Source organism: Panthera onca, chromosome F2, assembly GCF_046562875.1.
Source record: "Panthera onca isolate mPanOnc1 chromosome F2, mPanOnc1 haplotype 2, whole genome shotgun sequence".
Classification (NCBI taxonomy): Eukaryota; Metazoa; Chordata; class Mammalia; order Carnivora; family Felidae; genus Panthera; species Panthera onca.
The window spans coordinates 69,658,320-69,684,147 of record NC_138356.1 but is presented as its reverse complement, the minus strand read 5'-3'; positions in this window follow the sequence as shown (position 1 = coordinate 69,684,147).

Here is a 25,828-nt window from a genome sequence, read left to right as displayed (position 1 = left end):
AAAATGAGCAAGGCTGTTTTCTAATATGCAGAGGTGCTCACAGAGGTTATCTTCTCTTCCCTTCTCCCACTTGACCCTCTTCAGAAGATAGCATTCTAGCTATCTATGATAAAGAGGTCATTTCTGGCTTCCCTTTTCTGCTTAGTAAGGACAGGGTAGGGCTCTGGTATCTGGTATGTATCTCTCTGGCTTGCATACTCAGGCACACCCAGCCACAGGGCTTTGTTTCCTTAACCTCTAGTTATGTAATAGGTAGGTGTAGGGCCCTGGATTTATTTCCAAAAGGACCTGTTTCAAAATCCCTGCTGATTGCTCCAGGCTCTGAGCGTGTGTATGAAAGAGAAAGGCCCACACATGTTTCCCACTTGAAGCACCAGGCCTGAATTAGGTCATGCAATCACTGCATTTTTCTCCATTTCAAAAGCTGCTGCTATGACAGCAGGTTAGGGCCACAGAGAATAAAGCAAGAGCAGCTAGTTGCTTAACCTTGGCCTGTATTTACACATACATGTTGGCAGGGAAATGGTGACTCATTCCCTTTGCTGGAATACAATGAGTAGCCCAGCTCCTAATGACTTTATTTCAAAGGCTACTTTCCTCCACCTTCAGATAAATCCTCTACAGCTGAATTTAATCTCTGGAAGTGTGGGGCATGTTAGGAAGAGTATTAACCTGTTCTGACACCTAGGGCACCATTGGGTAACACTTAGGGAGTACATAGATGGCATCCAAGGAACCCTCCCAAAACCTGTGGGAAGGGAAATAAGTAATAGTTGATGATTCATAGATTGGTGATGGTGCCCAATGAAAGTTACTACCTACTATGTGCCAGGTGCTTTGTCTATATTTTTTTCTAATTCTCATGTCAACCTTGCTCATTTTGTAACTGATGCTCAGGCAGGTTAAGGAATTTCTCCAAGGTACTAAAGTTAAGAAGTAGCAAAGTTGGGGGGCGCCTGGGTGACTAAGTCGGTTGAGCGTCCAACTTCGGCTCAGGTCATGGTCTCATGGTCCGTGAGTTCGAGCACCGCATCGGACTCTGGGCTGACAGCTCAAAGCCTGGAGCCTGCTTCGGATTCTGTGTCTCCCTCTCTCTCTGCTCCTAACCCACTCACATTCTGTCTCTCTCTCAAAAATAAATAAACATTAAAAAAAAAAAAAGAAATCACATTTTTTGTTCATCCATAAGAAGCAACTCCTGATCCATTAAAAGCTTATCATGAGATTACAGCAATTGGGTGATATCTTAAGGCTCCACTTCTAATTCTAGTTCTCTTGCTATTTCCACCCCATCTGAAGTTATTTCTTCCCCCGAAGTTGTGAACCCCTCAAACTCATCCTTCAGGGTTGGAATTAACTTCTTCCAAGCTCCTATTAATGCTGAAATTTTGGCCTCCTCTAATAGTATTGAGAATGGTGAATTCTCTCTGGAAAGTTTTCAATTTACTGTGCTCAGATCCATCAGAGGAATCACTATATATGGCAGCTGTAGTCTTACAAAAGGTATTTCTTCAGTAATAAGACTTGAAATGTGGAATGACTCCTTGATCCATGGGCTACAGAATGGATATTGTATTAGCAGGCATAAAAACAACATTAATGCCATTGTATATCTCCATCGGAGCTCTTGGGTGACTAGGTACATTTTGAACAGAATCTTTTGTTTTCCTTTTTTTGAGCAGTGGATCTCAACAATGAGCTTAAAATATTCAGTAAACCATGTTGTAAACAGATGTTCTGTCATCCAGGCTTTGTTGTTCCATTTATAGTGCACAGGGAGAGTAGATTTAGCATAATTCTTAAGGGTCCTAGGATTTGTGGAATGGTGTATGAACATTGGCTTCCACCAAAAATTATCAGCTGCATTAGCTCCTAACAAGAGAGTCAAACTTGCTGAAGCTTTGAAGCCAGGTACTGACCTCTCTCTAGCTATGAAAGTCATAGAAGATACCTTCTTCCAGTATAAGAGTGTTACCTCTACATTGGAAATCTGTTGTCTAGTGTAGTCACCTTCATTAATTATCTTAGCTAGGTCATCGGAAAAACTCGGTACAGCTTCTACATCAGCACTTGCTGCTTCCCCTTGCACTCCATGTTATGGAGACAGCTTCTTTTCTTAAACCTTATGCACCAACCTCTGCTAGCTTCAGACTTTTCTTCTGCAGCTCTTACCTCTCCCAGACTTCATAGAACTTCAGAGTCAGGGCCTTGCTCTGGGTTAGGCTTTGACTTAAGGAAATCTTGTGGCTGGTTTGATCTTCTATCCAGACCACTGACACATTCTCCATATCAGCAATATGGCTGTTTTTCTTTCTTATCATTTGTGTGTTCACTGGAATAGAACTTCTCATTTCCTTCAAGAACTTTGCCTTTTCATTCACAACTTAGCTAACTGTTTGGCACAAGAGGCCTAGCTTTTGGCCTATCTTGGCTTTTGACATGCCTTTCTCATTGAGCTTAATCATTTCTAGCTTTTGATTTACGGTGAGAGACGTGCAGTTCTTCCTTTCACCTGAACACTTAGAGGCCATCATAGGTTATTAATTGGCCTAATTTCAATATTGTTGTGTCTCAGGGAATGGTGAGGTCTGAGGAGAAGAAGGAAGATGGGGAACGGCCAGTTGTGCAACAGTCAGAACACACACATTTATCAATTAAGTTTGCCATCTTATATGGGCGCAATTCATAGTGTCCTGCAACAATTACAATGGTAACATCAAAGATTGCTGATCGCAGAACACCATAACAAATATAATAGTAATTAAAAAGTTAGAAATACTGTGAGAATTATCTAACTGTGACACAGAGACACAAAGTGAGCAAATACTGTTGGAAAAATGGCGTCGATGGACGTGCTCAATGCAGGGTTGACACAAACCTTCAATTTGTGAAAAATGCATTTATCTGCAAAGTGCAATGAAGCAAAGTGCAACAAAATTAGGTATGCCTGTAAGTCCAAAAATTAAGATAGAAATAAATAAGGATAGTAGCATTAAGATGGTGAGATGCTCTTTCCATAAACATGTCCTTTAATGCTGTTTCATATTTAATGTTTCATATTTCAGAGAGAGAGAGAGAGAGAGAGAGAGAGGTGGGGGAAACCAACTGAAACAAAATCTTGGAGGAAGATTTTAATTTTTATCCCTCTTTGAAATTCACTACATAGAGCAAAATAAATTTTTTGGTGCTAAGGAAAATACTGGATGGCCAATGTAAAACTCACATAATTGCTAATGATATTTAATTCTGGCCCAATTAGCTCTGTTTGGGGGTGGGAAAAGCACTCATCTGACTGTCCCAGAAAATAGAACACTTAGTATGGATAGTTAGTTCTCTAGCCATGTGGTTATGAACAGGCCATCCCAGGCCAAGCTTCCAGTAATCTTGGAGGAGAGCAAACTCATTATAGCAAATGTAAAGGCCAGAGTCCCTGTGCAATTCATTTGTTTACGTCATGTGGCATCCTCCCTAAATTGCATTAGCTTCCTTGCTGCCACCTGGAGAGGAGCCTGTGATTATGCTCCTACATCAGAGAATAGTTAGAAGTTGGAGTGGAATATCCCAAATATCCCATTGTTACTTTCATTTTCTTGATGGTGAAATAAATAATGCAAATGTTCATGCCTGATGCGATTTTCTTAGTGGCTCTAGATATCAGGTGCCGAGTACCCCCAATATTTCAGGTTACTGAGATCACTGTCCTTTAGTGCTTTCAATAAAATCAACCAAGATTTAATACCTTAAAAGATGGAAACACAAAGTATTCCCCCATCCTAACCCTTCTCCAGGTAATTCTTGGATCATCAGGGTGTGATTAGATGATCACAAATTATACTTCTAATCACCTTTGCCCCATTTTTTTTCTGATTTGCTTTTCTTTCTAGTGGTCTAGCCTCTTTCTAGTGGTCTCCCTTTTGGGTTCTGTAGAATTTTAACGCTCCTCCCTTCTAGTAGGTTTGACTGAAGTTTTGGGGCAACAGACATAGTGGGCAGGAAACATTTCATGGGGCATCACAAGTAACCTGATGTTGGCTCTTAGAGACCTCAGTTCCCCTGACCCTGGGCTTTTTCTGCTCTTGAGAACTTGTTGCTGGCTCCCAGTTCTCAGCCCAGGACTTCTCACCATCTTGTTAAATCTTTTTTTTTTTTTCCTATATGCTCTTAATTTCTACATTTCTCATATTTTTGGGCCCCTTCAACTAACTCATCTACTTGGACTCCCCGGAGAAAAATATTATGTTACTTTTACAGAACAATTTAATATTCTTTTTGTTACTCCTCTACTTACTAGATCATTCCACGAGATCTCTTAAGTATATAGATATGCTGAGAATTTCCTAAATCATCGAGTCCTGGAAACTTCTACTTAACAGTCTTCCCACAACCTCTTTCCTTGTGCATGTTATTATGAGCAGCAAGATGAAACCAAGCTGAACTTTCAACGTTTTGCTTGGAAATTTCATCAGCTAAATTTCCAAGTTAATTATTTACAAGCTTTGTTTTCTACATAACTTCAGGGCACAATTCTGCTCAGCATTCTGCTTAGCTCCCCTTTCCTCCGTTTCCAATAACATTTCCATCAGAGTCCACATCAACACTTTCAATATCCACATTTCCACCAACAGTCTGTTTATGACATTTTCGGTATTCCCCAAGACAAGGCATATTTTTTTTCCTGTCATGTTCTTCACTTCCTTCTCAGTCCTCTCTAGAAGAATCATTAACATCCATATTTCTACTAATAATTTATTCAAGAAAATCTAGCTTTTCTATCATGCTTCTCAATAATTTTCCAGCCTCTGCCCATTGGACAGTTCCAGAACAACATTCACAGTTTTCTTTATTACAAAATCTATGATTTCTATCAACATAAAGAATCGAGTGTAGGGGCGCCTGGGTGGCTCAGTCAGGTAAATGTCTGACTTTGGCTCAGGTCATGATCTCACAGTTCATGAGTTTGAGCCCTGCATCCAGCTCTGTGCTGACAGCTCAGAGCGTGGAGCCTGCTTCAGATTCTGTGTCTCCCTCTCTCTCTGTCCCTCCCCCGCTCATGCTCTTTCTCTCAAAAATAAATAAACATTAAAAAATTAAAAAAAAATAATCAAGTGTACACATTTTGAAATATTTCTAATAAAAATTGCAGTGGTGATTTCTATTACACAGAGTGAGAATAGATAAACAAATGAGAATATGCAAAAACATATTTAAAAAGAACAACATAAGAGTACATTTCATATGGATTGTAACATTATAAGAATTATAATAGTAAATAATATCTTGTTCAAGTGAATGAAATAATATAGGGAATAGCCTAATCATATTAGTATAAACGTATTCATCACTTAATACCTGCTAGGTATTATTCTTCATGGTTGCACAAATGAACTCATTTAAAATTCATGACAATCCTTTGACGTATGCATTTGTGTTAGTCTTCTATTGTTTCCATAATTGGTCAAAAAATACAAAGGAGTTGCTATGGTCTGGATATATGTTTCCCCTCAAAATATATATGTCGAAATCTTAATCCCCAAAGCAATGGTCTTGGGAGGTGGGGCCTTTGGGAGGTGCTTAGGTCATGACTTAACCTTCTAAAATTAATTAAAATGGTTTACCACATTAATAGATTAAAGGAAAAAAATCTGATGATTGTCTCAATAGATACAGAGAAATCATTTGATACATTTCAATATCTATTCATGACAAACTACAAAAAACATTCCCTAACTTGATAAAGAGTACTTACCAAAAACCTAATACAAACATCAGGTTAGAGGCTGCTTCAATTATATCCATGAAAGACAATGGTGTCTTACATTAGGATAGTGGCTAGTATTTGGGGGAGAGGGTGGAAGATGGAGGGAAATGGATATGGGAGAATTGATCATCTCCTTAATGGCAGAAACCCAACACCACACATATTTTTGGAAAAGCTCCTAGTCTAGGGTTCTGCATATGGCATGTCTAAAACATACTTATTGACTGATAGATTTTTTTTTTAAATGTGTCATAAGACAACACCATTGTTTCAGAGTGGTGTAGTCTGGATATTATTGTAGACTCCAGAAGATTCTTGCTTGGAGTTATTCTCTAGTCACAATTCACCCACAGTATTTGTTGTACCAAACATTACACCTTTCATAGTCAGTTGCCAGAAGACCTCATTTGTCCAAAACCCCAAACTAGAATATTTCAGTATAAATTTGTTCCGGACAATTACTTTCTTTGAATAGTGCCCACAATAATAGATTGCTGTAAATGATATAATTTTTCCTCCAGTGATTAAAAAAATATTAGACAAATATTTGGCCTTAAAGGGCATTATGAGAAGGAATAGGAAATGTACTAGATAAAACTTGAAGGGGCTGGGCTTTTAGTCCCGCCTAGGTTACTAAACAGATGTGACATTTGATGGGACTCAAAATTTTAGGCTCCTATTTCCTATTCTGAAATGTATTACATGATTTACTCATTCATTCAACAAGTTAAGAATTCATTACGTATCAGTCATTATGCTCCTGCCCATGTTATATAGGTACATAGTTGTTGAGAAAATCAATACTAACAGGATTTCTGGAAAGCACACCATGAAAAGTAACTTGCTATATAAAAGCTGATGGGTTTGGGGCATGTGATAATTGAATAGCTACTGATTTACCAGATAAGTCTCAATCACCCCATCGATACTTGTACCATGTTCAGCTCTAGGGGTATGTTGATAAGAACAGAATTAAGTACTAAACTCAACACCAGGATCATGCACCTTCTTTGCAATATGGTAGAAAAGAGACGAATCCTAGTCTGCCTTAACTACGTGTACAACCTTGATCCCATCACCCAACTGTCTTCTTATGAGTTCCTGAAATAGATCTTGAAACAAAAACTTGGGTGTAGTGAGTGCATTTGGAATTTTATCCCAAATATGGGGAAAGTGACACAGAAAGAAGAAACAAAGCACTACATGTCTGAATGAGCCATTGCCACTGGGGGCCTCTGGCACCCAGTCCTTCTGGAGACCGTCTCAGTAATCCTGTAAAATCTACCTCCGAAGTATCTGGCCAAGGGGCAGCATGGTTGAGACAGTGGTTCACTGATCCTTCTCTCTCACTGTGTGACTGTTCCTTCTGGCACTTCAGGGCTGCTGTGCCTGTGAATGGAAAACTACTTGAAGTGGGAAATTGTCAGCTTCAGGTGAACTCAGTGGTGGGCTCTGGGGATGTGGAGTAGGAAATCAACAGCATCTGTTACAATAACCAATCCCAAATTTGATTTCCTGGTCTATAAATAAAAATGCCTTATCCATTACAGCAGAGTTATGGACATTAAAATTTTCTATGTCCATTTTTATTAAGAAGAAATGTTTGCCCTAAATGTTTTGGGGAAAGGGTGATAGCCATGAAAATATGCAGCAGCATGGTTCTTATAGCACACGAATCCTATGACCTGGGAAGCAAGAGTTATAAGACTGTCTTGTCTTCTTCATCTCCTTTGAGCATGATCCAAGAGAAGATTTTGATAGGAACTTGATGAAAGAGGCCATGTAAAAAAAGCTTGAGTTCATTGCAAATGTTTATTTAACTCAGACACTTCAAAAGCATTTATTGAAGAAATATTTGCAGATTCATGTCAGATGAATCAACATCCTCTACCCTTATCAGAGTCATAGCCTGGGGGAGTGAATTTAGTTAACTAACTTGTGGCTCAGATGGCATGAGACCTGTTTAAGAAGCTTTGACAATCCGGTGTCAAGTTCCCAGATGCCTTTCCCATCCTGGTGCAGGAGGGGTAACCTGAGCCGATGCTGGTGAAGGGCAGTGGTTCTCACACTTGGGTGTTCATCAGAATCAGTCAGAGAGCATTTCAAAATACAGATAGCTGGACCCCACCCTCACAGTTTCTGATTTAGTGGGTCTAGAGTGGGGCCCAAGAATCTGTATCTCTAATGGGTTCCTGAGTGATGCTGATGTTGCTAGTTTCAGGGACCACATACTGAGAATTAATAGTTTGGAAGAAGCTCGAGTCATAAGAATGAATAGGATATGGTGGGGTGGATGTCACCGAATGCTCTGCTGAGAGTTTGATTACAAATCTGGGACCCAAACTCAAGACTATCCTATTGTCCTTGGTCTACGAAGATGTCAATGAAGATTGATAATTTCAAAGGATATTTCTATTTACCTTCCCTTCTGCATTTTGACCCATCCTTAGCCCAGAATAAACATACAACTTTACCATCTCCCAGGATTCAGGCTAGTCTTCCAAAACAAGGCTGTGCTTGGAAGTAAAGAGTGGATTTCACTAATAACTAGACTTTGATTAGAAAGAGAGGTGGACTAAAAGGGAAGAAAGGGGAGAAAGAGGGAGAGAAAGGAGTAAAAAAGGAGAGAAGGAAAAAGAGGCAAGCAGGACTTCACATTATGAGTATTTATTATGTTCCAAGTTCTAAGCTTTGAATGTTCATGTATTATTGCTATCTCACAGAATTGTGAGACATTTATTATTATCCTCATGAGAAAAGTGGAGCTTACTCAGATTATAAGATATACCCAAACAGAAAAGACTTGTAAGAGGCACAGGCAAGACCCACAACCAGAGGTATTCAGTTCCAGGTCCAGGGAAATTTCTACTCTTCTCCACAGGTTCTCAGGAAAATTGTGTCTATATGGAGGGATAGTAAATGATTTGGAATTGAGAAGCAAAGTTACATGGACGAGACAGTGGTTGCCTCAAAGGTCCAACTGATTCTAGTATTTACAGTCATGATATGGGCTACAGCCCTTGTTCCTGGCTCACTGAACTTGAGGTAAATCCAGATTACCTTGTAGAATGTTGTTACAAAAATGAGGGAGCGCTAGATAATCTCCCTGACTTTGTGCCTATTAATCTCACTACCTGGCAGGCCCTCTCTATTCTTGGTAGAAGCAATTATGTTGCAGATGCCTTGGGAATAGTATTCCTGATCCTGGAAAATGCCCCTCCTCAGTACATGGCTCCTTAGAAAGCCCAGGATGGTCCTGAGAAGGGGGATGTGGGGTCACATATCTACCAATGCAGAAAACTATGGGGTTTTCACTCTATTTGAATGGGCCCATGATGTAACGTAACAGTTTGACAATTGACGTCTTTTAACAGGGAGAAACATTTCAACACTCCACCAGAAAGTGTTTGCCAAATGGTGAAATGGTGGTTTTAAGGTGTTTTTCTATTCCAATTTTACAACTTCTACACAGATAGCTCTGGATTTCTCCATTGAAGACAAGCCATTGATAATAGTTGTCATTAGTCAATTTAGCCTGGAAATATGTAGAGTTCAAAGGAAGCATGTAAGAAATGAGAACTATAAAAGGACAGCTTTCATTGAAATACAAGGATGATCCCTAGAACTCAAATTATTCAAGTATAGGATGGTCTTGCTCAGGCACTTTTTACTCCCCATTGATGATACAAAACCTGAGATGGATGAACATATAGAGGACATGTTATGGAGAAATGGCCAATGGACTTGGTAAGTACTGAGCTTTTTCAACCTTGTATAGGTAGAGTGGTTGGCAACATGGCACCTGGGGACAGATGAGAGTCAGAGACAGGACCCATTATTGACTATCTGGGATGCCCAAGTCATTTACCTTCACAACACCCCATTAAAAAGGCAAAATAAGCATGAGTCCAACATTACCGAGACTCTGAAAGGAGATCAGGTTGAAGCAAGAAATAGCCTCTCTGAATTTGTAGGTAAATACCAATTGCCGAAGTGTACCTTTCCAGTATCAGGCAGTTCTTCTAAGTACAAACCACAACCAAATTTTAAAACTACATCGTAAGTCATATTCAAATACGTGGTTCTTTTCTGGGGCCAAAAGGGAAATAAGAGTATGAAAGGGGATAAGAAGGGTGGGGATCAGCAGTGCCATTTGTTTGAAACTAATTTGCATAGATAAAAAAGAGATTTGACTATGAAGTTCCTCACACATGTAAAATAAAGCCAACCTTATTAAAATTGTGTAATGTGATCTGTAAATTAAAACAGTGATACCATTTTTTAACATAATTCAACACAGAGTTTTTTTTCTTTTAACAAAAAGCCCTAGCGATGCTAACATTAAAATCTAGGTCCACCTTACTTATGTAAGAAAGAATACTGCATACAGAAGGAAGGTGGTACTTAATGAAGAAGTTTAAAAACATCCAGGGGGGGCTGGGTGGCTCATTAAGTTGCGCATCTGACTTCGGCTCAGGTCATGAACTAACGGTCCATGAGTTGGAGCCCCGCATCAGGCTGTGTGCTGACAGCTCAGAGACTGGAGCCTGCTTCGGATTCTGTGTCTCCCTCTCTCTCTCTGCCCCTCCCCGGCTCACACTCTGTCTCTGTCTTCTGTCTCTCTCTCAAACATAAATAAACATAAAAATAACATTTAAAAAAATCCCAAACTCTCTCAGTGAAAGAACTCAAACATTAAAACATTAAAAACTAAATTTCACATAGACAGGATTTGTCATTTGAGACTGTGGCTCGCCCATCCTGGAATGCGTTCTGGAACGAAGCGTTTGTCATCTGAACTTGTGTATTGTGTATGTTTGTGGCAAAACTAGAGGGCCTAGTGAAAAGGAACCATTTAGAAGCAGAAGCCCAAGCCCATACAGGGTCACACCAGAATCCACAAACAAAGGGATAGGAAACAGATTAAGAAGACGACCGAAAACCCAGGGACCCAGGGGAAAAGGAAGGGGAAGCGGTGCTCAACAGCACGGTGTTTAACAACAGGCTTTGCAGGTGGGCACCTAGGTCCCTATCTATACAGCTTGCAAGTTGCACTGACAGAGACAAAGTACTCCATTCCCCAGAACCTTGGTTCCCTTTTTGGTAAATGGAAGAATAATACCCACAGTATGAAGTTACAATAAGATTTCATGGAGATAATACAGGGAAAATATTCTGCAGGATCTAAGTGCTTAATTCTAAGATACAAAGCTTTATAGTAAGTGCAGTGTTATTAAGGAGTGAACAGAGACATGCGCAAGGCAAACACAAACTAAATTCATTCTCTGAACTGTGTTTTATGGTCCATTCATATGGGAGATCAGCCTACATTAAAAGGCTCAGATGGCAGCCATATAATGTCATTGTGTGGTTTAAATAATATTACACGCACACACACACATACAATTATACATAATTGCCTGGCACATGGTAAGCATTCAGCAATTCATGGCTCTTATTAAGAAAATGTCTCTTGCTTTAGGCTTGTACCTAAAGATCAATCATCATGCTAGAAAATGGTCTTACCATGAATATACAAGTCACAAAAAGGAAAATAATAAATGGATAATAAGCATAGAAAAATGTCCAACAGGAAGTATAAATTAAAACAATGATACCACCTTTTCTATAATGCAGCACAGATTGTTTTTTCTTTTTAACGCTAAGCCCTAGTATGCTAAGGATTCATTAAAACAAGTGTGGTTATATGTTACTGCTGAGAATGTAGATGGCAATGACCCCTTAGAAAGTCATTTAGCTGTGTGTAATAAGAGCCTTCAAGCATTCAAAATCTCCATCCAGTATTTCTATTTCTTAAACTCTAACCTATAGAAATAATTTAAAATACAAAGGGAAGCATATGTAAATCTGCTTCACTATAGTATTTGTTTCAAATAACAACCTAAACAGTTAATGGAGGGAGAATGGTTGCTTATGTAGCTTCTACACTGGCCCATTTACTCAATGAAATATTACGTAGCTATTAAAAATGATGCCAATAAAGACTATAAAATAACATATTGAAAGCTTACAATGTCACATTAAGGATAGAAGCAGGATAAAAAATTATTTAAATGGTAGGTTCCTAGAGTATAAAACAACTTATTAAAAGCTGAAAGAAAATATACTGATTTCACAGTGATTATGTGAGGATGCTAGTAAATTTTCTTTATGTTTTTCTATATTGCATGTTTTTCTGGAACAAGTGTGATTTGTTCTATAAAGTGATAAAATCCAAAGAAATTTCCTTTAATCATTTCAGCGGCTATATTTACTAGTACAGGGGTCAGCAAAGTGCAGCCCATGGGTCAAACCCAACCTGCCACCTGCTTTTGCAAATAAAGTTTTATTGTAACACGGCTATACTAATTCATTTACGTACTGTTTATGGCTATTTTTGCACTAACGTGGCAGAGTTGAGTGTTGTAATAGAAACTAGGTGGCCCACAAAGCCAAAATATTTATAATCTACTCTTGACAGAGAAAATGTGCCAACTTCTGATTTTAAAAATTGCACTCAGAAGATGTGACATAGCTCAACAGCTTTAAAGTCAATGTCCTTCACCCTGGTGAAACAACACTTCAACGTTCCAGTAGGAAGCGTCAGTCCAAGGATAAAACGTCTGATGATGTTAAGGTTGATGACACTGTTTTCCAATTTTACAACTTCTATACAGACACTTCTACATTTCTCCATTCAAGACAGGCCAATGACAATAGTTCCTATTAATCAATTTAGCCTGGCAGTATGTGGAGTTCGAAAGAAGTGTGTAAGATACAAACAACAAGAGGGAGAGTTTTTATGGAAAGAGAAGGATGATTCCTAGAACTTGAGTGATCCATGTATGGGATGGTCTTTCTCAGGCAGCCTGATTGCCCTTGAATTTTATTAAATCTCAGACTGGATGAACATATAGAGGGCAGTGCAGAAATAGACAGTGGGCTGGGTAAGGACTGAGCTCCTTCCACCTTGTGATCTAGGCAGAGTGATTGAAAACATGGCACCTGGGGAGAGAAGGATCCATCACTGACCATCTGGGATACCCAAGTCATTTACCTTTGCAATGCCCACAACCTGGTTCTGCATCATCGATTTACAGGCTACTGGGGACTAGGGATTCTTTCTGAGGCAACCCATTCTATAGCTCCTCCTTGTTTACAAATACCAATGAATTCACCTTATATTTTTTGCACCCCTTAACCCTCGGCATGATCTTGTGAAGTTCCAAAAGATTTATATTCTCATTTAAAAAGATTAAAGGCCATTTTCTGCTTTACCTTCTTCCTTTCTGTAGTTTGGCCTGAGGGGCCCTCGCTGGGACTTGGAGGAGTGTGAGAAAAAGGAGGTAAATGTTCCTTAACTGTTGGTGCCTCTGCCTCTTTGGTGACACCTACTGTTCTTTGTGTCCTTATCCTATGCAAGATCCAAAGCTGGCTTTCTGCGGGCCCATGTGAGCTCTTCAATAGGCCTTGTGAGGTCTTCCACAGTTGCCTAATGTGAGCCACACCAGTAGACCCCTTAAATCCCTCAGGTTCCCCTATTGACTGTACATCTTACTGCCTTTGATGCTGTGGTCCTCTGGCCCCAGCCCACCATCCTAGCCATTTCTTTGTTCTCAAGGGTGATGGTGGAGGATGCTTTCTTGGTCCCCCATTCCTCTCCCACTTCTTCCAACCTGTATATATGGTAGACACCAGTGCAGAGCAAGCTGCCTCAGTGGACATTCAATATCTATGCATGGTTCTCATGGAGCTACTCCCTTCTCTTGGCTTCAGAAAAGCATAAGAAGACTTTACTGTACATTCTACTATTCCAGCAGCTCATGACTGATATTCCTCCTCTATTGACCCCTTACACAAAGAGCATTTTTTACACCAATTGATATGGGAGGCAGCTGGGGTCCTGGGGTGATGGTGGGAAAAAGAAGAACTGCACAAATGCTTCTCCATGAACGCCCAAGGGTGTTTTCTGTATGTGATTATTTTGGTTACTTAATGGTTTCTTACAGCTTTGTATTTTGGAGCAACAGGCACATATTGGAGTAACAGACAAAATCCCACTCAGTAGTCAGTTATATGGTCATTGGCCTGTCTGATCTTGGTTAGCTAAAGTGTGTTCTAACCAGAAGTCCAGCCCCAGGAAACACTTCACTCCAAATCCCTTTCACGTAAAATCACTATGAACGTAAAAAACTTTGACAAGACCTTCAGCTTTCTTTAAGTGAGCACTAATGCTGTGACCTACTTTACAGTGCACAAAAAGCTTCTTTCTATTGCTCTCATTTGTTCATCCATGTATCCATGGAACCATTCAACGTGTATTGAGTACCTTCTCTACTCCAAGTCTGTATTAAGTGCATCTATTAGAAAAGTCATCTACAATCTCATTCATTCTTCCCATCATTCTTTGGAGACAAATGCAGCCAGTAATTTGCTATCCATAACGTATATTGCAAATGAGGGATCTAAGTATCAAAAATGTGGATTGCTTTTTCCAAAGCTACACAGCTCTTAAGAGAAGGGGATGGGTTGGGATAGGAGAAGAAGGAGCTAGGGCTTAGCTAGTGCATTGTGGTATCCCAGACTACACCATACTGCCACTCAAGAATGTTTAGCAACAAAGCATATCTACAGGGAAAGAAAGGATGGGGGCGAGTTCTGGATTCTTACCCAAATCTAGCAATAGGATTGAATTGAATTTGATCGAATGACAAGACCACATCAGATTTTCAAATACAATTTCGAGGCACCATTTTGCATGTTAGGGACACGAGTGAGTAAACATGGGCTGAGTCTCACTTTAAAATCCTTCAAGGCTTTTTTTTTTTTTCAAAAATTTGATTGTGTAATTTTAAATGCCAAAAGGCTCCCTTTGCACATCAGTTAGACTGACAAACAAGCAAAGTAATGACAAAGAACTGCCCTGTTTAATTTGGCCAAGCAACAATAGACTACAGTGAAGGCCTAGCTGGTGTCAGGTTATTCTGGATTTGGTGAGAACTTTTGTCAAAGCATCTACCAGCCATAGAAGAATTCCAGAAACTCTCTTTATTTGGAAGTGTGAGTGTTGGAACTCAACAGCAGGGGTTGAGTATGTCTGAAACTGGAAAATAAAGTTTCACACAGTACTAAATATAACTTCCTGCCAGGCAGGTAGGAGCTGCTTGCCAAATTTTGTCAAGATCCAAAAACCATGAAGAAGGCCAATGTTTTGACAACTGAAATTGCTTTCGAGATGGGTAAATCTACCCTATTTAAAGGGGAGACAAGGGCTGAAAGAATTAGTTAATTACCTCTCACCCCCTAACTTTCCAAACTTCATATATAGCAAGCTCATCATTTACTTTCATATAAATAGAATCTAAACCAAGACAATAAAGTGACTTCTTAGGCTCACAGCATACTTTTGCATGAAAAGACAACTTGCAAAATCTATTTGCCAAGGTAACTTTAAAAGGAGGTAAACACATGCGGGCAGAAGAAGGGGAATGAGAAGAATTTCTGACCACATTGACCAAACACTGCATCTTAGAACTTCTATTTCTCTGATTTTCTGTTAAATTTCCATCAGAAAGTAAGTTGTTGGAAGATAGGCAAAAGGTCTGGCCTTGTCTTTGCCATATTCTCAGCACCCAGTACAATGCCCTGCATGTGAATGAAGAAGGTCTCAAATTCATACCTGCTGGAGACCATGAAGAGGTAACCGCTCACTCCGAAAGTAGCAGAATGGTTGGTGCGATTGGGGTGTTCACATTTATAGGGAAAAAGGGTTGCACTGAGTATGAAGTCAAAGGATTCTGCATTTTTGCTCAGAAATGCAGTTTGGCTCTCTCCGGAATGAAGGCAGGCAGGATTTTTCAGAGGTTGGCAAAACCGAACTTTGGCAAAAGTGTGAGGTGCGGTGTTCATTTTGCCTACATTTTTTAGAACAGCTATGCTCCCAAGTACCTAGCCTTGGCACCTTGTCCTTCTACAGCTCAAGGACTAGGAAGTACATTTGTTACCTCACCATCTCCTGGAAAAATCCCGCTTCTCATTCCTTTAGGACGTTGCTAACTCATGGTTTTAAATTTGAGAGGGTCACAGAGAAGGAAGAAATAGTTAGCATGTTACATGACAACAGCAGGGTAACAAAATCACCTAGACAAGTCAGGCTGAAACACGTCACATGAAATGGATGATAATGCCCCATATTTTGATTTCAACAATTCATGATTTGGTCTCAATGTAGATCAGGTTGGTTTGCAGTTTATGTTTAAAGCAGATCTAGAAGGGGGAGAGGTAAGATGGGTATTTCACTGTAACTTGAAGCTGAGACGAGAGTTCAATCTAACTTAGTAGACACAGGAAACGGTAGAGGAGAGGGTCTCTGGAAAGAAATACTAGGGGACATTCAAAGAAATGTAATGGTCATAACTGGTAATATCACAAGGTAACATGCTATACTACTTCCTGTGTCATTTAACATCCCTCCGCCTCAGGGATTTCATCCATAGAGTAGAAATAATAAAGCCAATCGTGCCTGCTGCCAGTGTTATCATGAGGATTAAATGACATAAGCAATTACAAGTTGTTCTGATCACTTGCCTCATTTTTAACAATAACAAAACCAAATGCAAGCTCTGAGATATATTGGAACAATTTGAAGAACACTGGAAGAATGAGGAGAGAAACAGATATCACAGTTTCATAGAAGAAAACCCTGGGAGATTATGTAAATTGTAAACGTATGTAATACAGGTGTAAAATGTACATCGAGCCATTATTTGGACTGACTGGGCTCTAACCTGGCATACAAGAAAGAGCCTTCGGATAAATCCCTATATCTCCAACATCGTTTTCAGCCATTTGCTGCCTATAGTTGACGTTCTAACAACTGTGCCTTTTGCTTCAAGCCATTCTTTCATTGGACCCTTCCACCTGGAATGTTCTTCTCCTACCCTTTTGCCCGTTTATCTCTTTGAATTCCCTACCCACAAAGAGAAATGTATTTTGTAACTGGCAACTGTCTGCATATTTTAGATGGGGAGGATCTGAAAATACTTTTTTGACCATTGGTTTTAGGCTTCTCTGATGCAGAAATAGTACAAAACAGAGTTTTGGAGCCTTAAACAATTAAGATACAACTTCCCGCTGGTGTGCGGGGCCCTGGGAAACGCTAACTCACCATTTCCTGCATGTAAAATGCCATATTATGTCAGGGGGAGCCCTGAGAGCAAACATTAGGAGCACTTTTCAGCCAGCGATTTTGAAGCACTTTAGGAACATGAATACACTTATTCTTATTCATAAAACACACACATCTATTGATGCTGACCATAAAATCTTTTCTGGAGCATTCCTGTGTAGCCACACTTGCCTGTGCATTTTCTCAATGGAGTCTGGCCTCCCTTGTGGTCTCCCTTTCTGGGCTGTAACTCAGTAACTCTACCCTTCAGAGTGTGCTTTGGCTGCCTTCAGGAACAGGAATTTCTCTGTTCAAATCAATAGCATAATGCAACATTGTCTGCTACAATATCAAACATGTGAGGTTTCCACTAAACTAATTGGAAGGGAAAACATTTTGCCTTCATCAAGTAGCAGGGCCAAAAGTCAGAAAAATGGAAATGGAAATGTGGTGGGGGAGGCCGGGGAGGGAGGGCAGATGATCTGAATGGGGCTGGAAGAAAAGTTCGCTGTGAACTGAAAAGCTTTAGTTGGGGGCTGAAATGAAGACAGTGTTTTGGTTGGTTCCACTGTCTAGAAAGGAGAAGCGGATTAAAGCTGAAGAGGCCTCAAGTCTAGACAACACTCTGCCACTAATTAATCTTGACTCATCTGCCAAATTATGAAAACTGTTGTGTGTAGCGACTCTTAATCATGTACTCTGCATAAAGCACAGGTGAGGTGCTAAAATAGATGAGAAAATACAACAAACTTATAAAGCAGTATATATCAGCCAGGCTGGAAGTAGAATAACATTGAATTACATCAGCTGCTTTCTGCTAAAACATATGCCCCGTTTCTTTCTTCACTACCCTCCTATTCTAGCATTAAAACTTTAAATAATTTATCTGAAACATCATATGCTAATGTAACAATAGCAACAGCGGCAACACAATCCCAAAAGTTAACCCTTACTGAGTGTGTTATATGTGCCTGGCACTGTGCTAAATCCTTTATGTACATTACACAACGAATTCTCGAATTCTCGTCGAGGTATGGCTGCGTGCTATCCTCGTCCCCATATCACAAATGAAGACGGTAAGCACACGAGGCAGTGTGTTCAAAGAACCACCCCAGGTACACAGAGTCGGAGCTGGGGAGGAGGGGAAGAAATAATCAGTCTTCATTTGCGAGTTCTACACTAGGGAAATTATTCCAGTGTCCCCCTCTCACCTTAATCCCATACCCTATCTTCTTCTGTCTATTAAAGAACACAGAAGTCTGCTTTCCCACGACATCTTCTTGAATATAGGTCTGATTTCAGCTCATTTCAATATGTGGAGAATTTAAACTAACATTTTAAAAGGTATAGGAAGCAGTTCCTTGGACTAGGAGCCTGTAGGGATAACCTTGGCAATCCTTTGATAGTCACTTCATTTCCTCAAACCCTAGGGGTTTCCTCTTCAGTAACTTAAGGGGGCTTAGCTGGATGGCCTCTAAGTGTTCTTTCCACAATTGACATTTTCTGTTGGGGGGGATCTGTCTTCTTGATCTAGATGTTAGGAAATATTCTGTCCCTGTCAAAGGACAATACAGGTAGTAGGCTGGAGACTAGTGGTGGCAAAGAGGTTCCCCAGCACCCTTATGACCTTGCCAAGTGATACTGCATGCATCACTTGGACTTGTGGTTTTTAGGAGCATTTATGTATCAGTTGGTCGTCATAAAGCAATCAAATAAGGAATCATACAATACTTATGTAAAAGAATAAAAGACAAACGAATAATGTGAATCTCAGTACAAGCAAATTTCTAAGTCAAAGTAAGACAGTATAATGGTTAAGAGAATGGGCTTTAAAGACATTATTACAGCTTGTAATTATATAATTATTTATGCGATTACCTAATATGTCTCTTACTCTCTATGTTACACACTCCATGTAAGGAGGGACTACAACTATTTTGTTCATATATCACCTGCACGAATAATGTTCAATACCAAAGTGTTGAATAAATGAATAACAGACTAAAGAATCGGCCCTCCTCACTAGCTATAAGAAACTCAACTAGTCATCTGACCTCTTCTTCTTTTAAATTCATCCATAAAGCTAGGATAATTGTAGTGCCTACCTCTTTGGGATTTTTCAGAGTAAAATCATGTACCTAAGCTATGATAAAATGGTGGGTAAAATGAGAATAACAAGTTTGGCATTTTATGAAATTAGTCACACTTTCTTCCCTCCAAGTTCTCCAAACAAATTGTGTGATAGAGAGTGAACTGTTGCTAGTAAATCAGGGATAAAGACACCTCTGCTTAGGCTCCAAGCCAAAGAGGTCTCCATCTACCTCACCCAGATGTGAATAAACTCAAGACTGGCAAAGCCAGACACCTGGGCTCTCTTACCTTGGGAAGAAACTCACACTGCCCAGCTGAGGAGGACTTGCGTGTTCTGGGAGCTCGCTGAATCTAAGAGAAAATGCAGAAGAGAGTGGGTTCCATGTACTCAGGGCTCCTTTGCCAATCACTCCAAGCCAATCAGATTATACATTCTATATCCCTTGGAGAAGAATGAGTAGGTCGGAAGAGAAAACCAAGAATGTAGAGTGCTTCTAATATTTCCAAGGAGACAGAAACCCCTATTTAATGGCCTGCTCAGAAACACTGGTAGAGAGAAGGTGAAATCCCCCACAAATTATAGTATCAGCCTCATAGGATCTGTTGTGAGGTTTACCTGCAAAGTATAGTGGGCATTCTTTTCACTGACTTCTTAACTGATATCCAGTATCAACTTCTCTCTTCAAACCATTCTGCTTGAGTTCCACAATAATCTGATTCTGGCATCTAGTAGGCCAATTATAGGACTCCCATTTACTTCCATTCTTAGCAGTTAAATTTTATATGTGCCAAGAATCAGTTGTAGTGATCCCAAACTTGTTTATTCTAATGGAATTAATGATTCAGAAAAGGCTATGTAAACACATCAAATATGATTTTGTAAAGAAAAAAGTTTTATTCCTATAAAAATAAGTTAATGTTTTGGAAGAGGTGATAAAGGCAAGCCTCTCCAAAGTAGTATGTGTTATACCATTGTAAAAGATTGGGAGGGCCCCCTGGGTGGCTCAGTCAGTTAAGTGTCTGACTTTGGCTCAGGTCATGATCTCGTGGTTCATGAGTTCAAGTTCCGCATCAGGCTCTGAGCTGTCCTGCTTCTGATTCTGTGTCTCCCTCTCTCTCTGCCCCTCCCTTGCTTGTGCTCTGTCTCTCTGTCTCTGTCTGTCTGTCTGTCCCTCTCTCTCAAAAATAAACATTTAAAAAGTTTTTTATTAATTGGGAAGAACAGAACGCTAGAGGGGTTTCACCTTCAGATTGCAGTTCATAATCTTCACATTTTCTCCCCATTGAAACAGAAACAAAAGTCATAAATGAATGTATTAATGTACTATGGTTGTAGCTTATGAATAAAAGATGACTGTTTTGGACGCATATCTGAATGTAAAGCCTTAGCCCTTCACCAAAAAAATGGTAAAAGAGAAGCTGATCCAAGGGTGCCTGAGTGGCTCAGTCAGTTAAGCAATAAGTCTTGATTTCGGCTCAGGTTATGATCTCATGGTTCATGAGACTGAGCCCTCCATCAAAGTCTGTGCTGACAGTGCGGAGCCTGCTTGGGATTCTCTTTTCTCCCTCTCTTTCTGCTCCTGCCCTGCTTGTACTAGCTTGCGCTCTCCCTCTCTCTCTCAGAAGAAATAGATAAACTTTTTAAAAAGGTGACCTATATGTTTAAAGTTAATTGCTAAGATATATTTTCATTTTTATGAGTTGTCTAAGAAGGCTTCAGTTGAATGATACAAATCAATTTTCAGGTGAAGTTGTGAATATTACAAAAGGTTCAAGGAGGTGACTTGGTTGAACATATTGAAAGACATTTACAAAGACCTGGCTTAGATATGTTAACAACTGAAAAAGAGAAAAATTAATATGATCATGACACCATAGGAGATTTTAATCCCAAGGAATTCAGAGAAACCCTTAAGAAAACTGATGACTATGGAATAATTTTGCAAACAATGACTCTTTTTGATTATGCGAGAAAATTCCTGATTGTTTTAGATAAAATGGCTTCTATTTTATTTTTGTAACAGGGCTTGGCATATATCAAAACCTTAACAATGATATGTGTTCATATGTGAAAATGTTACTAATAGTAGTAGTACTTGTATTTACCTTTGCCCTCTACCTAAATGTAAGTATGAAGGAACCAGTTTGCTCTCATGACTTTTTTTTTTTTTTATATATGTATTGCTCCTATAAAACCAGCACTGGTTATGACTGTCTGTCCAGAATAAAAAAATGTTCCCTTGTAAATCTATTTTTGCAGATGAACCATCACCCAACTATTTACCTAATCTTTCCCCAAGTGCCCATGTGTTCAGCAATGAACAATATTAGGAGCCAATCTGATAGCCCATTCCTTAAACTAAGGTGCACCGTAAATTCAACTAAATTCCATAAATATTTAATGGGAATCATTTATTCAGTGATTTGCTGGGCTCTCCTGATTTTAAAAGAAAAAGAGAGCAAGCAAGCAAGCAAGAAACCAAGAAATCAAGAAATCAAGAAAAAGGAAAGAAAAGAAAGCTTCCAGGAGCTTATAATTAATCTAAGTACACTGACACAAAAATAAATAATCTAGGGTGTCATGGAAAGGGCAGAATGAAATGTAAACAGAGAAAATTTCCTGTGATTCTAAGTCTACCTGGGTGTTTGGGAAGAGGGATAATTCAGAAATGGGCTATGATTCTTTCAAGAGGAAATTTTAGTTGTCTATATTGGGTCTTTAAGTATAAGTAGAATTTTGAGAGATTAAGGTTAATGAGGAAGAACATTATATTTCAAGCAGAACTGGGAAAGAATAGGGAATACATGGAAATGTATGGTTTGGTGTGGTTGAAAGGAAGGCTGTATGTACCTGAGGTGAGAGAAAAGGATGTAGAAGTAATAGATGAATTGAGCAAAGTATAGTATAATATCTGGTATAGCATAAGTATTAGATAATCCTCAGTGAAATTTTCATTAAAGAATTTGGCTTATCACCCCAAGCCAGTGGTTCTTCAAAGTGTATCCTGAGATCAGAAGAATCAAGATCACCTGGGAACTTAGAAATGGAAAGTACTGGACCCTATCCTAGACCTATTGAATCAAAAACTATGAGACTTAACAGCGATCCATGTTTTGATGGGTTACTCAGGTGATTCTGATGTAACTTTGAGAGCTACAGCTATAGGCAATGGATTATTCATAAAACATTAAATAAGGAAACACAATGTCAGATTTGAGTTTTCAAATGATCACCCTTGCCACTGGTAAAGGATGAATTGAAAACAGCAACCCAGAGACCCCTTGGGGCTGTTGCTATAGTCAGAGAGAAAAGTAAGAAAGCTCTGAGCATCAGGAGTGGAAGGAAGGTGGGAGGGTGAGAAAAGATTGATGGTGTGGGGTAGCCACACCCATCGAACTTTACCACTGAATGGAAGTGGAAGATTGAGGTGGTACAGAAGATGGGAGAGTCCCAGTCTGAGGGATTGCGTTGGTGGGGGGTATCCTACAAAAGCTGCAGATATAGAAGGGAAAGATCCTTCTGACCAGGCTCATTAGCAGATGAGTTGTGAATGGAAATTTACCTCACTATATTCATTCATTCACTCATTCATTAATTGAGTATCTGTCATGTGTTAGGCACTTGGATGGTCACAAGAGATAGGGAGATGAATCAGATGTTGTCCTTTTCCTCAATGAGCTTTTGAGCTACCTGGAGAAGGACATATCTAAGAAGGAGACAGGCATATAGTGCAAAGGGGACCAATACAAACTTGGGGACAATTCCCATGGGACTGAATGTGATCATGCTCACATTTTTGTCCTTTGCTGTTTCTCCAGTCCTTCCTCTAATTTAACACCTCCTTTTGGGTTCTCAGAGGAGAGACAATGCCTGTTGGGGAGCATCAAGACTCAGAGATTTCTCGACATCCATAAGACCAAGTGGTACTTTGTATCTGTCAGTTGTATGTGTGTGTGTGTGTGTGTGTGTGTGTGTGTGTGTATACATATATATGTATATATGTGTGTGTGTGTGTGTGTACACACACACACACACACACACACACACATCTGTTTTTAAACAATGGTTATCTTTAGGCAATAGATAACTGATGATTTTATTTGTTTTTATGCATTTCTATATTGACTGATTTTTTTACACTGATCTGTTACCAACATGAAAATAAAATATGTAACTAACTTCTAACCATATGCCAAAAAAAGGAATAATAGTATAAAAATATTAAAAGTATCAGTATGAAAAACAGGAAGAGATGAGAAAAATCACTTCTCATTACATAACATCATCGTATGAGCTCATACCTCACATCACAGCCCTACAACTGCTGTGTTAATAGTCTCAGGTAGATAGTAATAATGGTAATATGAAGAAAAATTTCTACCTCGATGGAAAACTATACAATATCTATAAAAATTATTGCAAGTTACTTAATTATGCTTCTATGGGAGCTGTTTTACAACTCTGTGCTTTATAGATTAACTGACAGCATTGCAAAGCGATTCTTGTCCATATACATGTAAACTTTGTCAGTTATATCTAGTGGAAGTAAAACCGGTTTTCCTCCCCTACTCCAGAAGAGACTAATATTTCCTCCATTTGCACTTTCATTTTAACATTCCTAATAGAGAAACATTTCTGGTCTTTGGAATCTCTGTTGGACTCGTTTTTAACACCTCACTAGTTCCCTAATTAATGAGCTAAATGAAATCTTTAAAATGGATTTATTTTTATATATGGAGGAGAGTCATGATTTTACACATTTTTTGAAAATCACCTTTTAACAGTTATTATAATGTTAGTTAATATTTCCTAAGAAATGTCCATGTGTGTAGCCCTATTCTAAGTCACTTAATATGCTTTATTTAATTTCACCTTTACCATCCCTGTGAGGAGCTAATGTCAACTCCACTTTCCAGATGAACACCCCAAGCTCACTAGAAGTAAGACGATGTATCCAAAAAGAAACAAGGAGTATGTGGTAGCACGTAATTCAAATTCCAGCTAAGTCCAGATATGTGTTTAGCCATACAATGTCATTCCAAATTTTCCAGATGAGAAACTCAACCTCGGCATGGTTAAAATACCTCTTACTCTTTTATTTATTCAATTAATATTTTGAACACCTCCTATGAGTCAGACACTGTGCTAGGTTTGGGAACAAGGAAATTTCCGAAAGATAAGTAGACAAAATCCTTGGTTTTTATGAAGTCTGGAATCTTGTGATAATTGACTGCAAGTCCATTATCTGCTGGTGTAGCCAGACAACTTATTCCCTTTCAAAGCTTATTTTCCTCAAGCTTCTCTTTGTACCATTTCCAGTCAACAAAGAACATTCAATGGATTGGAATTACAACTTCTAGTAAGAATATCCTGATATCATCTTGTGTCCTCCTGTCACTTGATGAAGAATGTATTCAAGTAAATACAGAAAGGGAGATGACTAATGAGTTCTTTGTCAACTCCAAGAAAAGCATCCCAACCCGTCTCCCGCTGAACATTCCATGTCCTCTGGAATGTACTTTTCTGGTTTCCCTACCTAGTGGATTCCTGCTTGAACTTGACCCTGACCTTCAAAACTCTGTTCAGTCTTCAGAGCCTTTCTGATGTCTTCTCTGACTTCATCTCTAGCCCTCTCCAACTTTATAAAGTAGCTTCTGTTTTCACTCTAGCAGCCCCTGCCTCTTGAATATTTCTAACTCTACACTCCCCACAGAGAAGCACCATGGCTTTATTCATCTTTTCATCTTTTCATCCCCAATATCTGGTACATTAAGGGCTGGGAGTAGCCTGAGGCAGTGAAATGCTGGTGAATGATTCTTCCCATACAATTTATATAGAACAACTTTCACTTCTCCCAATGCATAGCATTCCTCTTGTTTCTAGATCTGTGCATTTACTGACCCCTCTGTCCAACTGCCTCCATATTATCTCCTACAGTTCCTAAGGATTTCTGTTAAGATGTGAGTTCTTCCTGAAGCTTTCCCTAACTGTGAATTGAGTGCCTCTTCTGTGTGCTCTCCTGTAACCTCAAATTTCCCCCATTATATTACTTTTCACCCTGGAGTATAACTACTTATATATCTGAATATATGTTTATCCATTTGTCAAATCTTTAGGGAGGAACTCTATCTGTTTATTTCAGTGCTTTATCTTACGATCCTAACCAGTAATAAATACATATAAATATGTGCTTAGTTACATGTATGTGAATAAACGTCGAGTGAGGGGAAGCCAATTTGTTCACGTTTGCTGCTACCCAAAAGGAATTATCTTTAGGGAATGGCATGATGGAATAGAAAGATCAACTTCGGAGTTAGAAACATGGATTCTATCCTCAACTCAGTGATTTATCAGCTGTGTGACCTTGGGCATATTGCACCAATGTGATATAGCTTAATTCCTTAATAAGAAAAATAAGAATAAAAATCTCTACTTCATCCTATTGTTATGAAGCCTAAATGAGATAATGTATGTTGAAGGTCTGATGCCAAGTAAGCTCTTAATAAATATTCATTTCCTTCCCCTTCTATTTGTGGCCAGTGCAAAAATTATAAAGACAGCATTTGGGCACATAACAGGATATCCTACATGAGTAGGAATGGCTTCCCAGGGTAATAGATGGTGTTGCCAACAATAGTGAGGAGAATGAGAGGAAGCTGTCACATAAACGAACCTTCTCAAGGTTTCACCCTCAAGAGTTCAATGTAAGGTTCAAAGGATGACTTTGAACATTAAACTGCATCATGACAAACCCAACAATGTTCCCAGCTGTGGCACTTAATCAACACACATTCCTAAAAGCAAGGTGGCT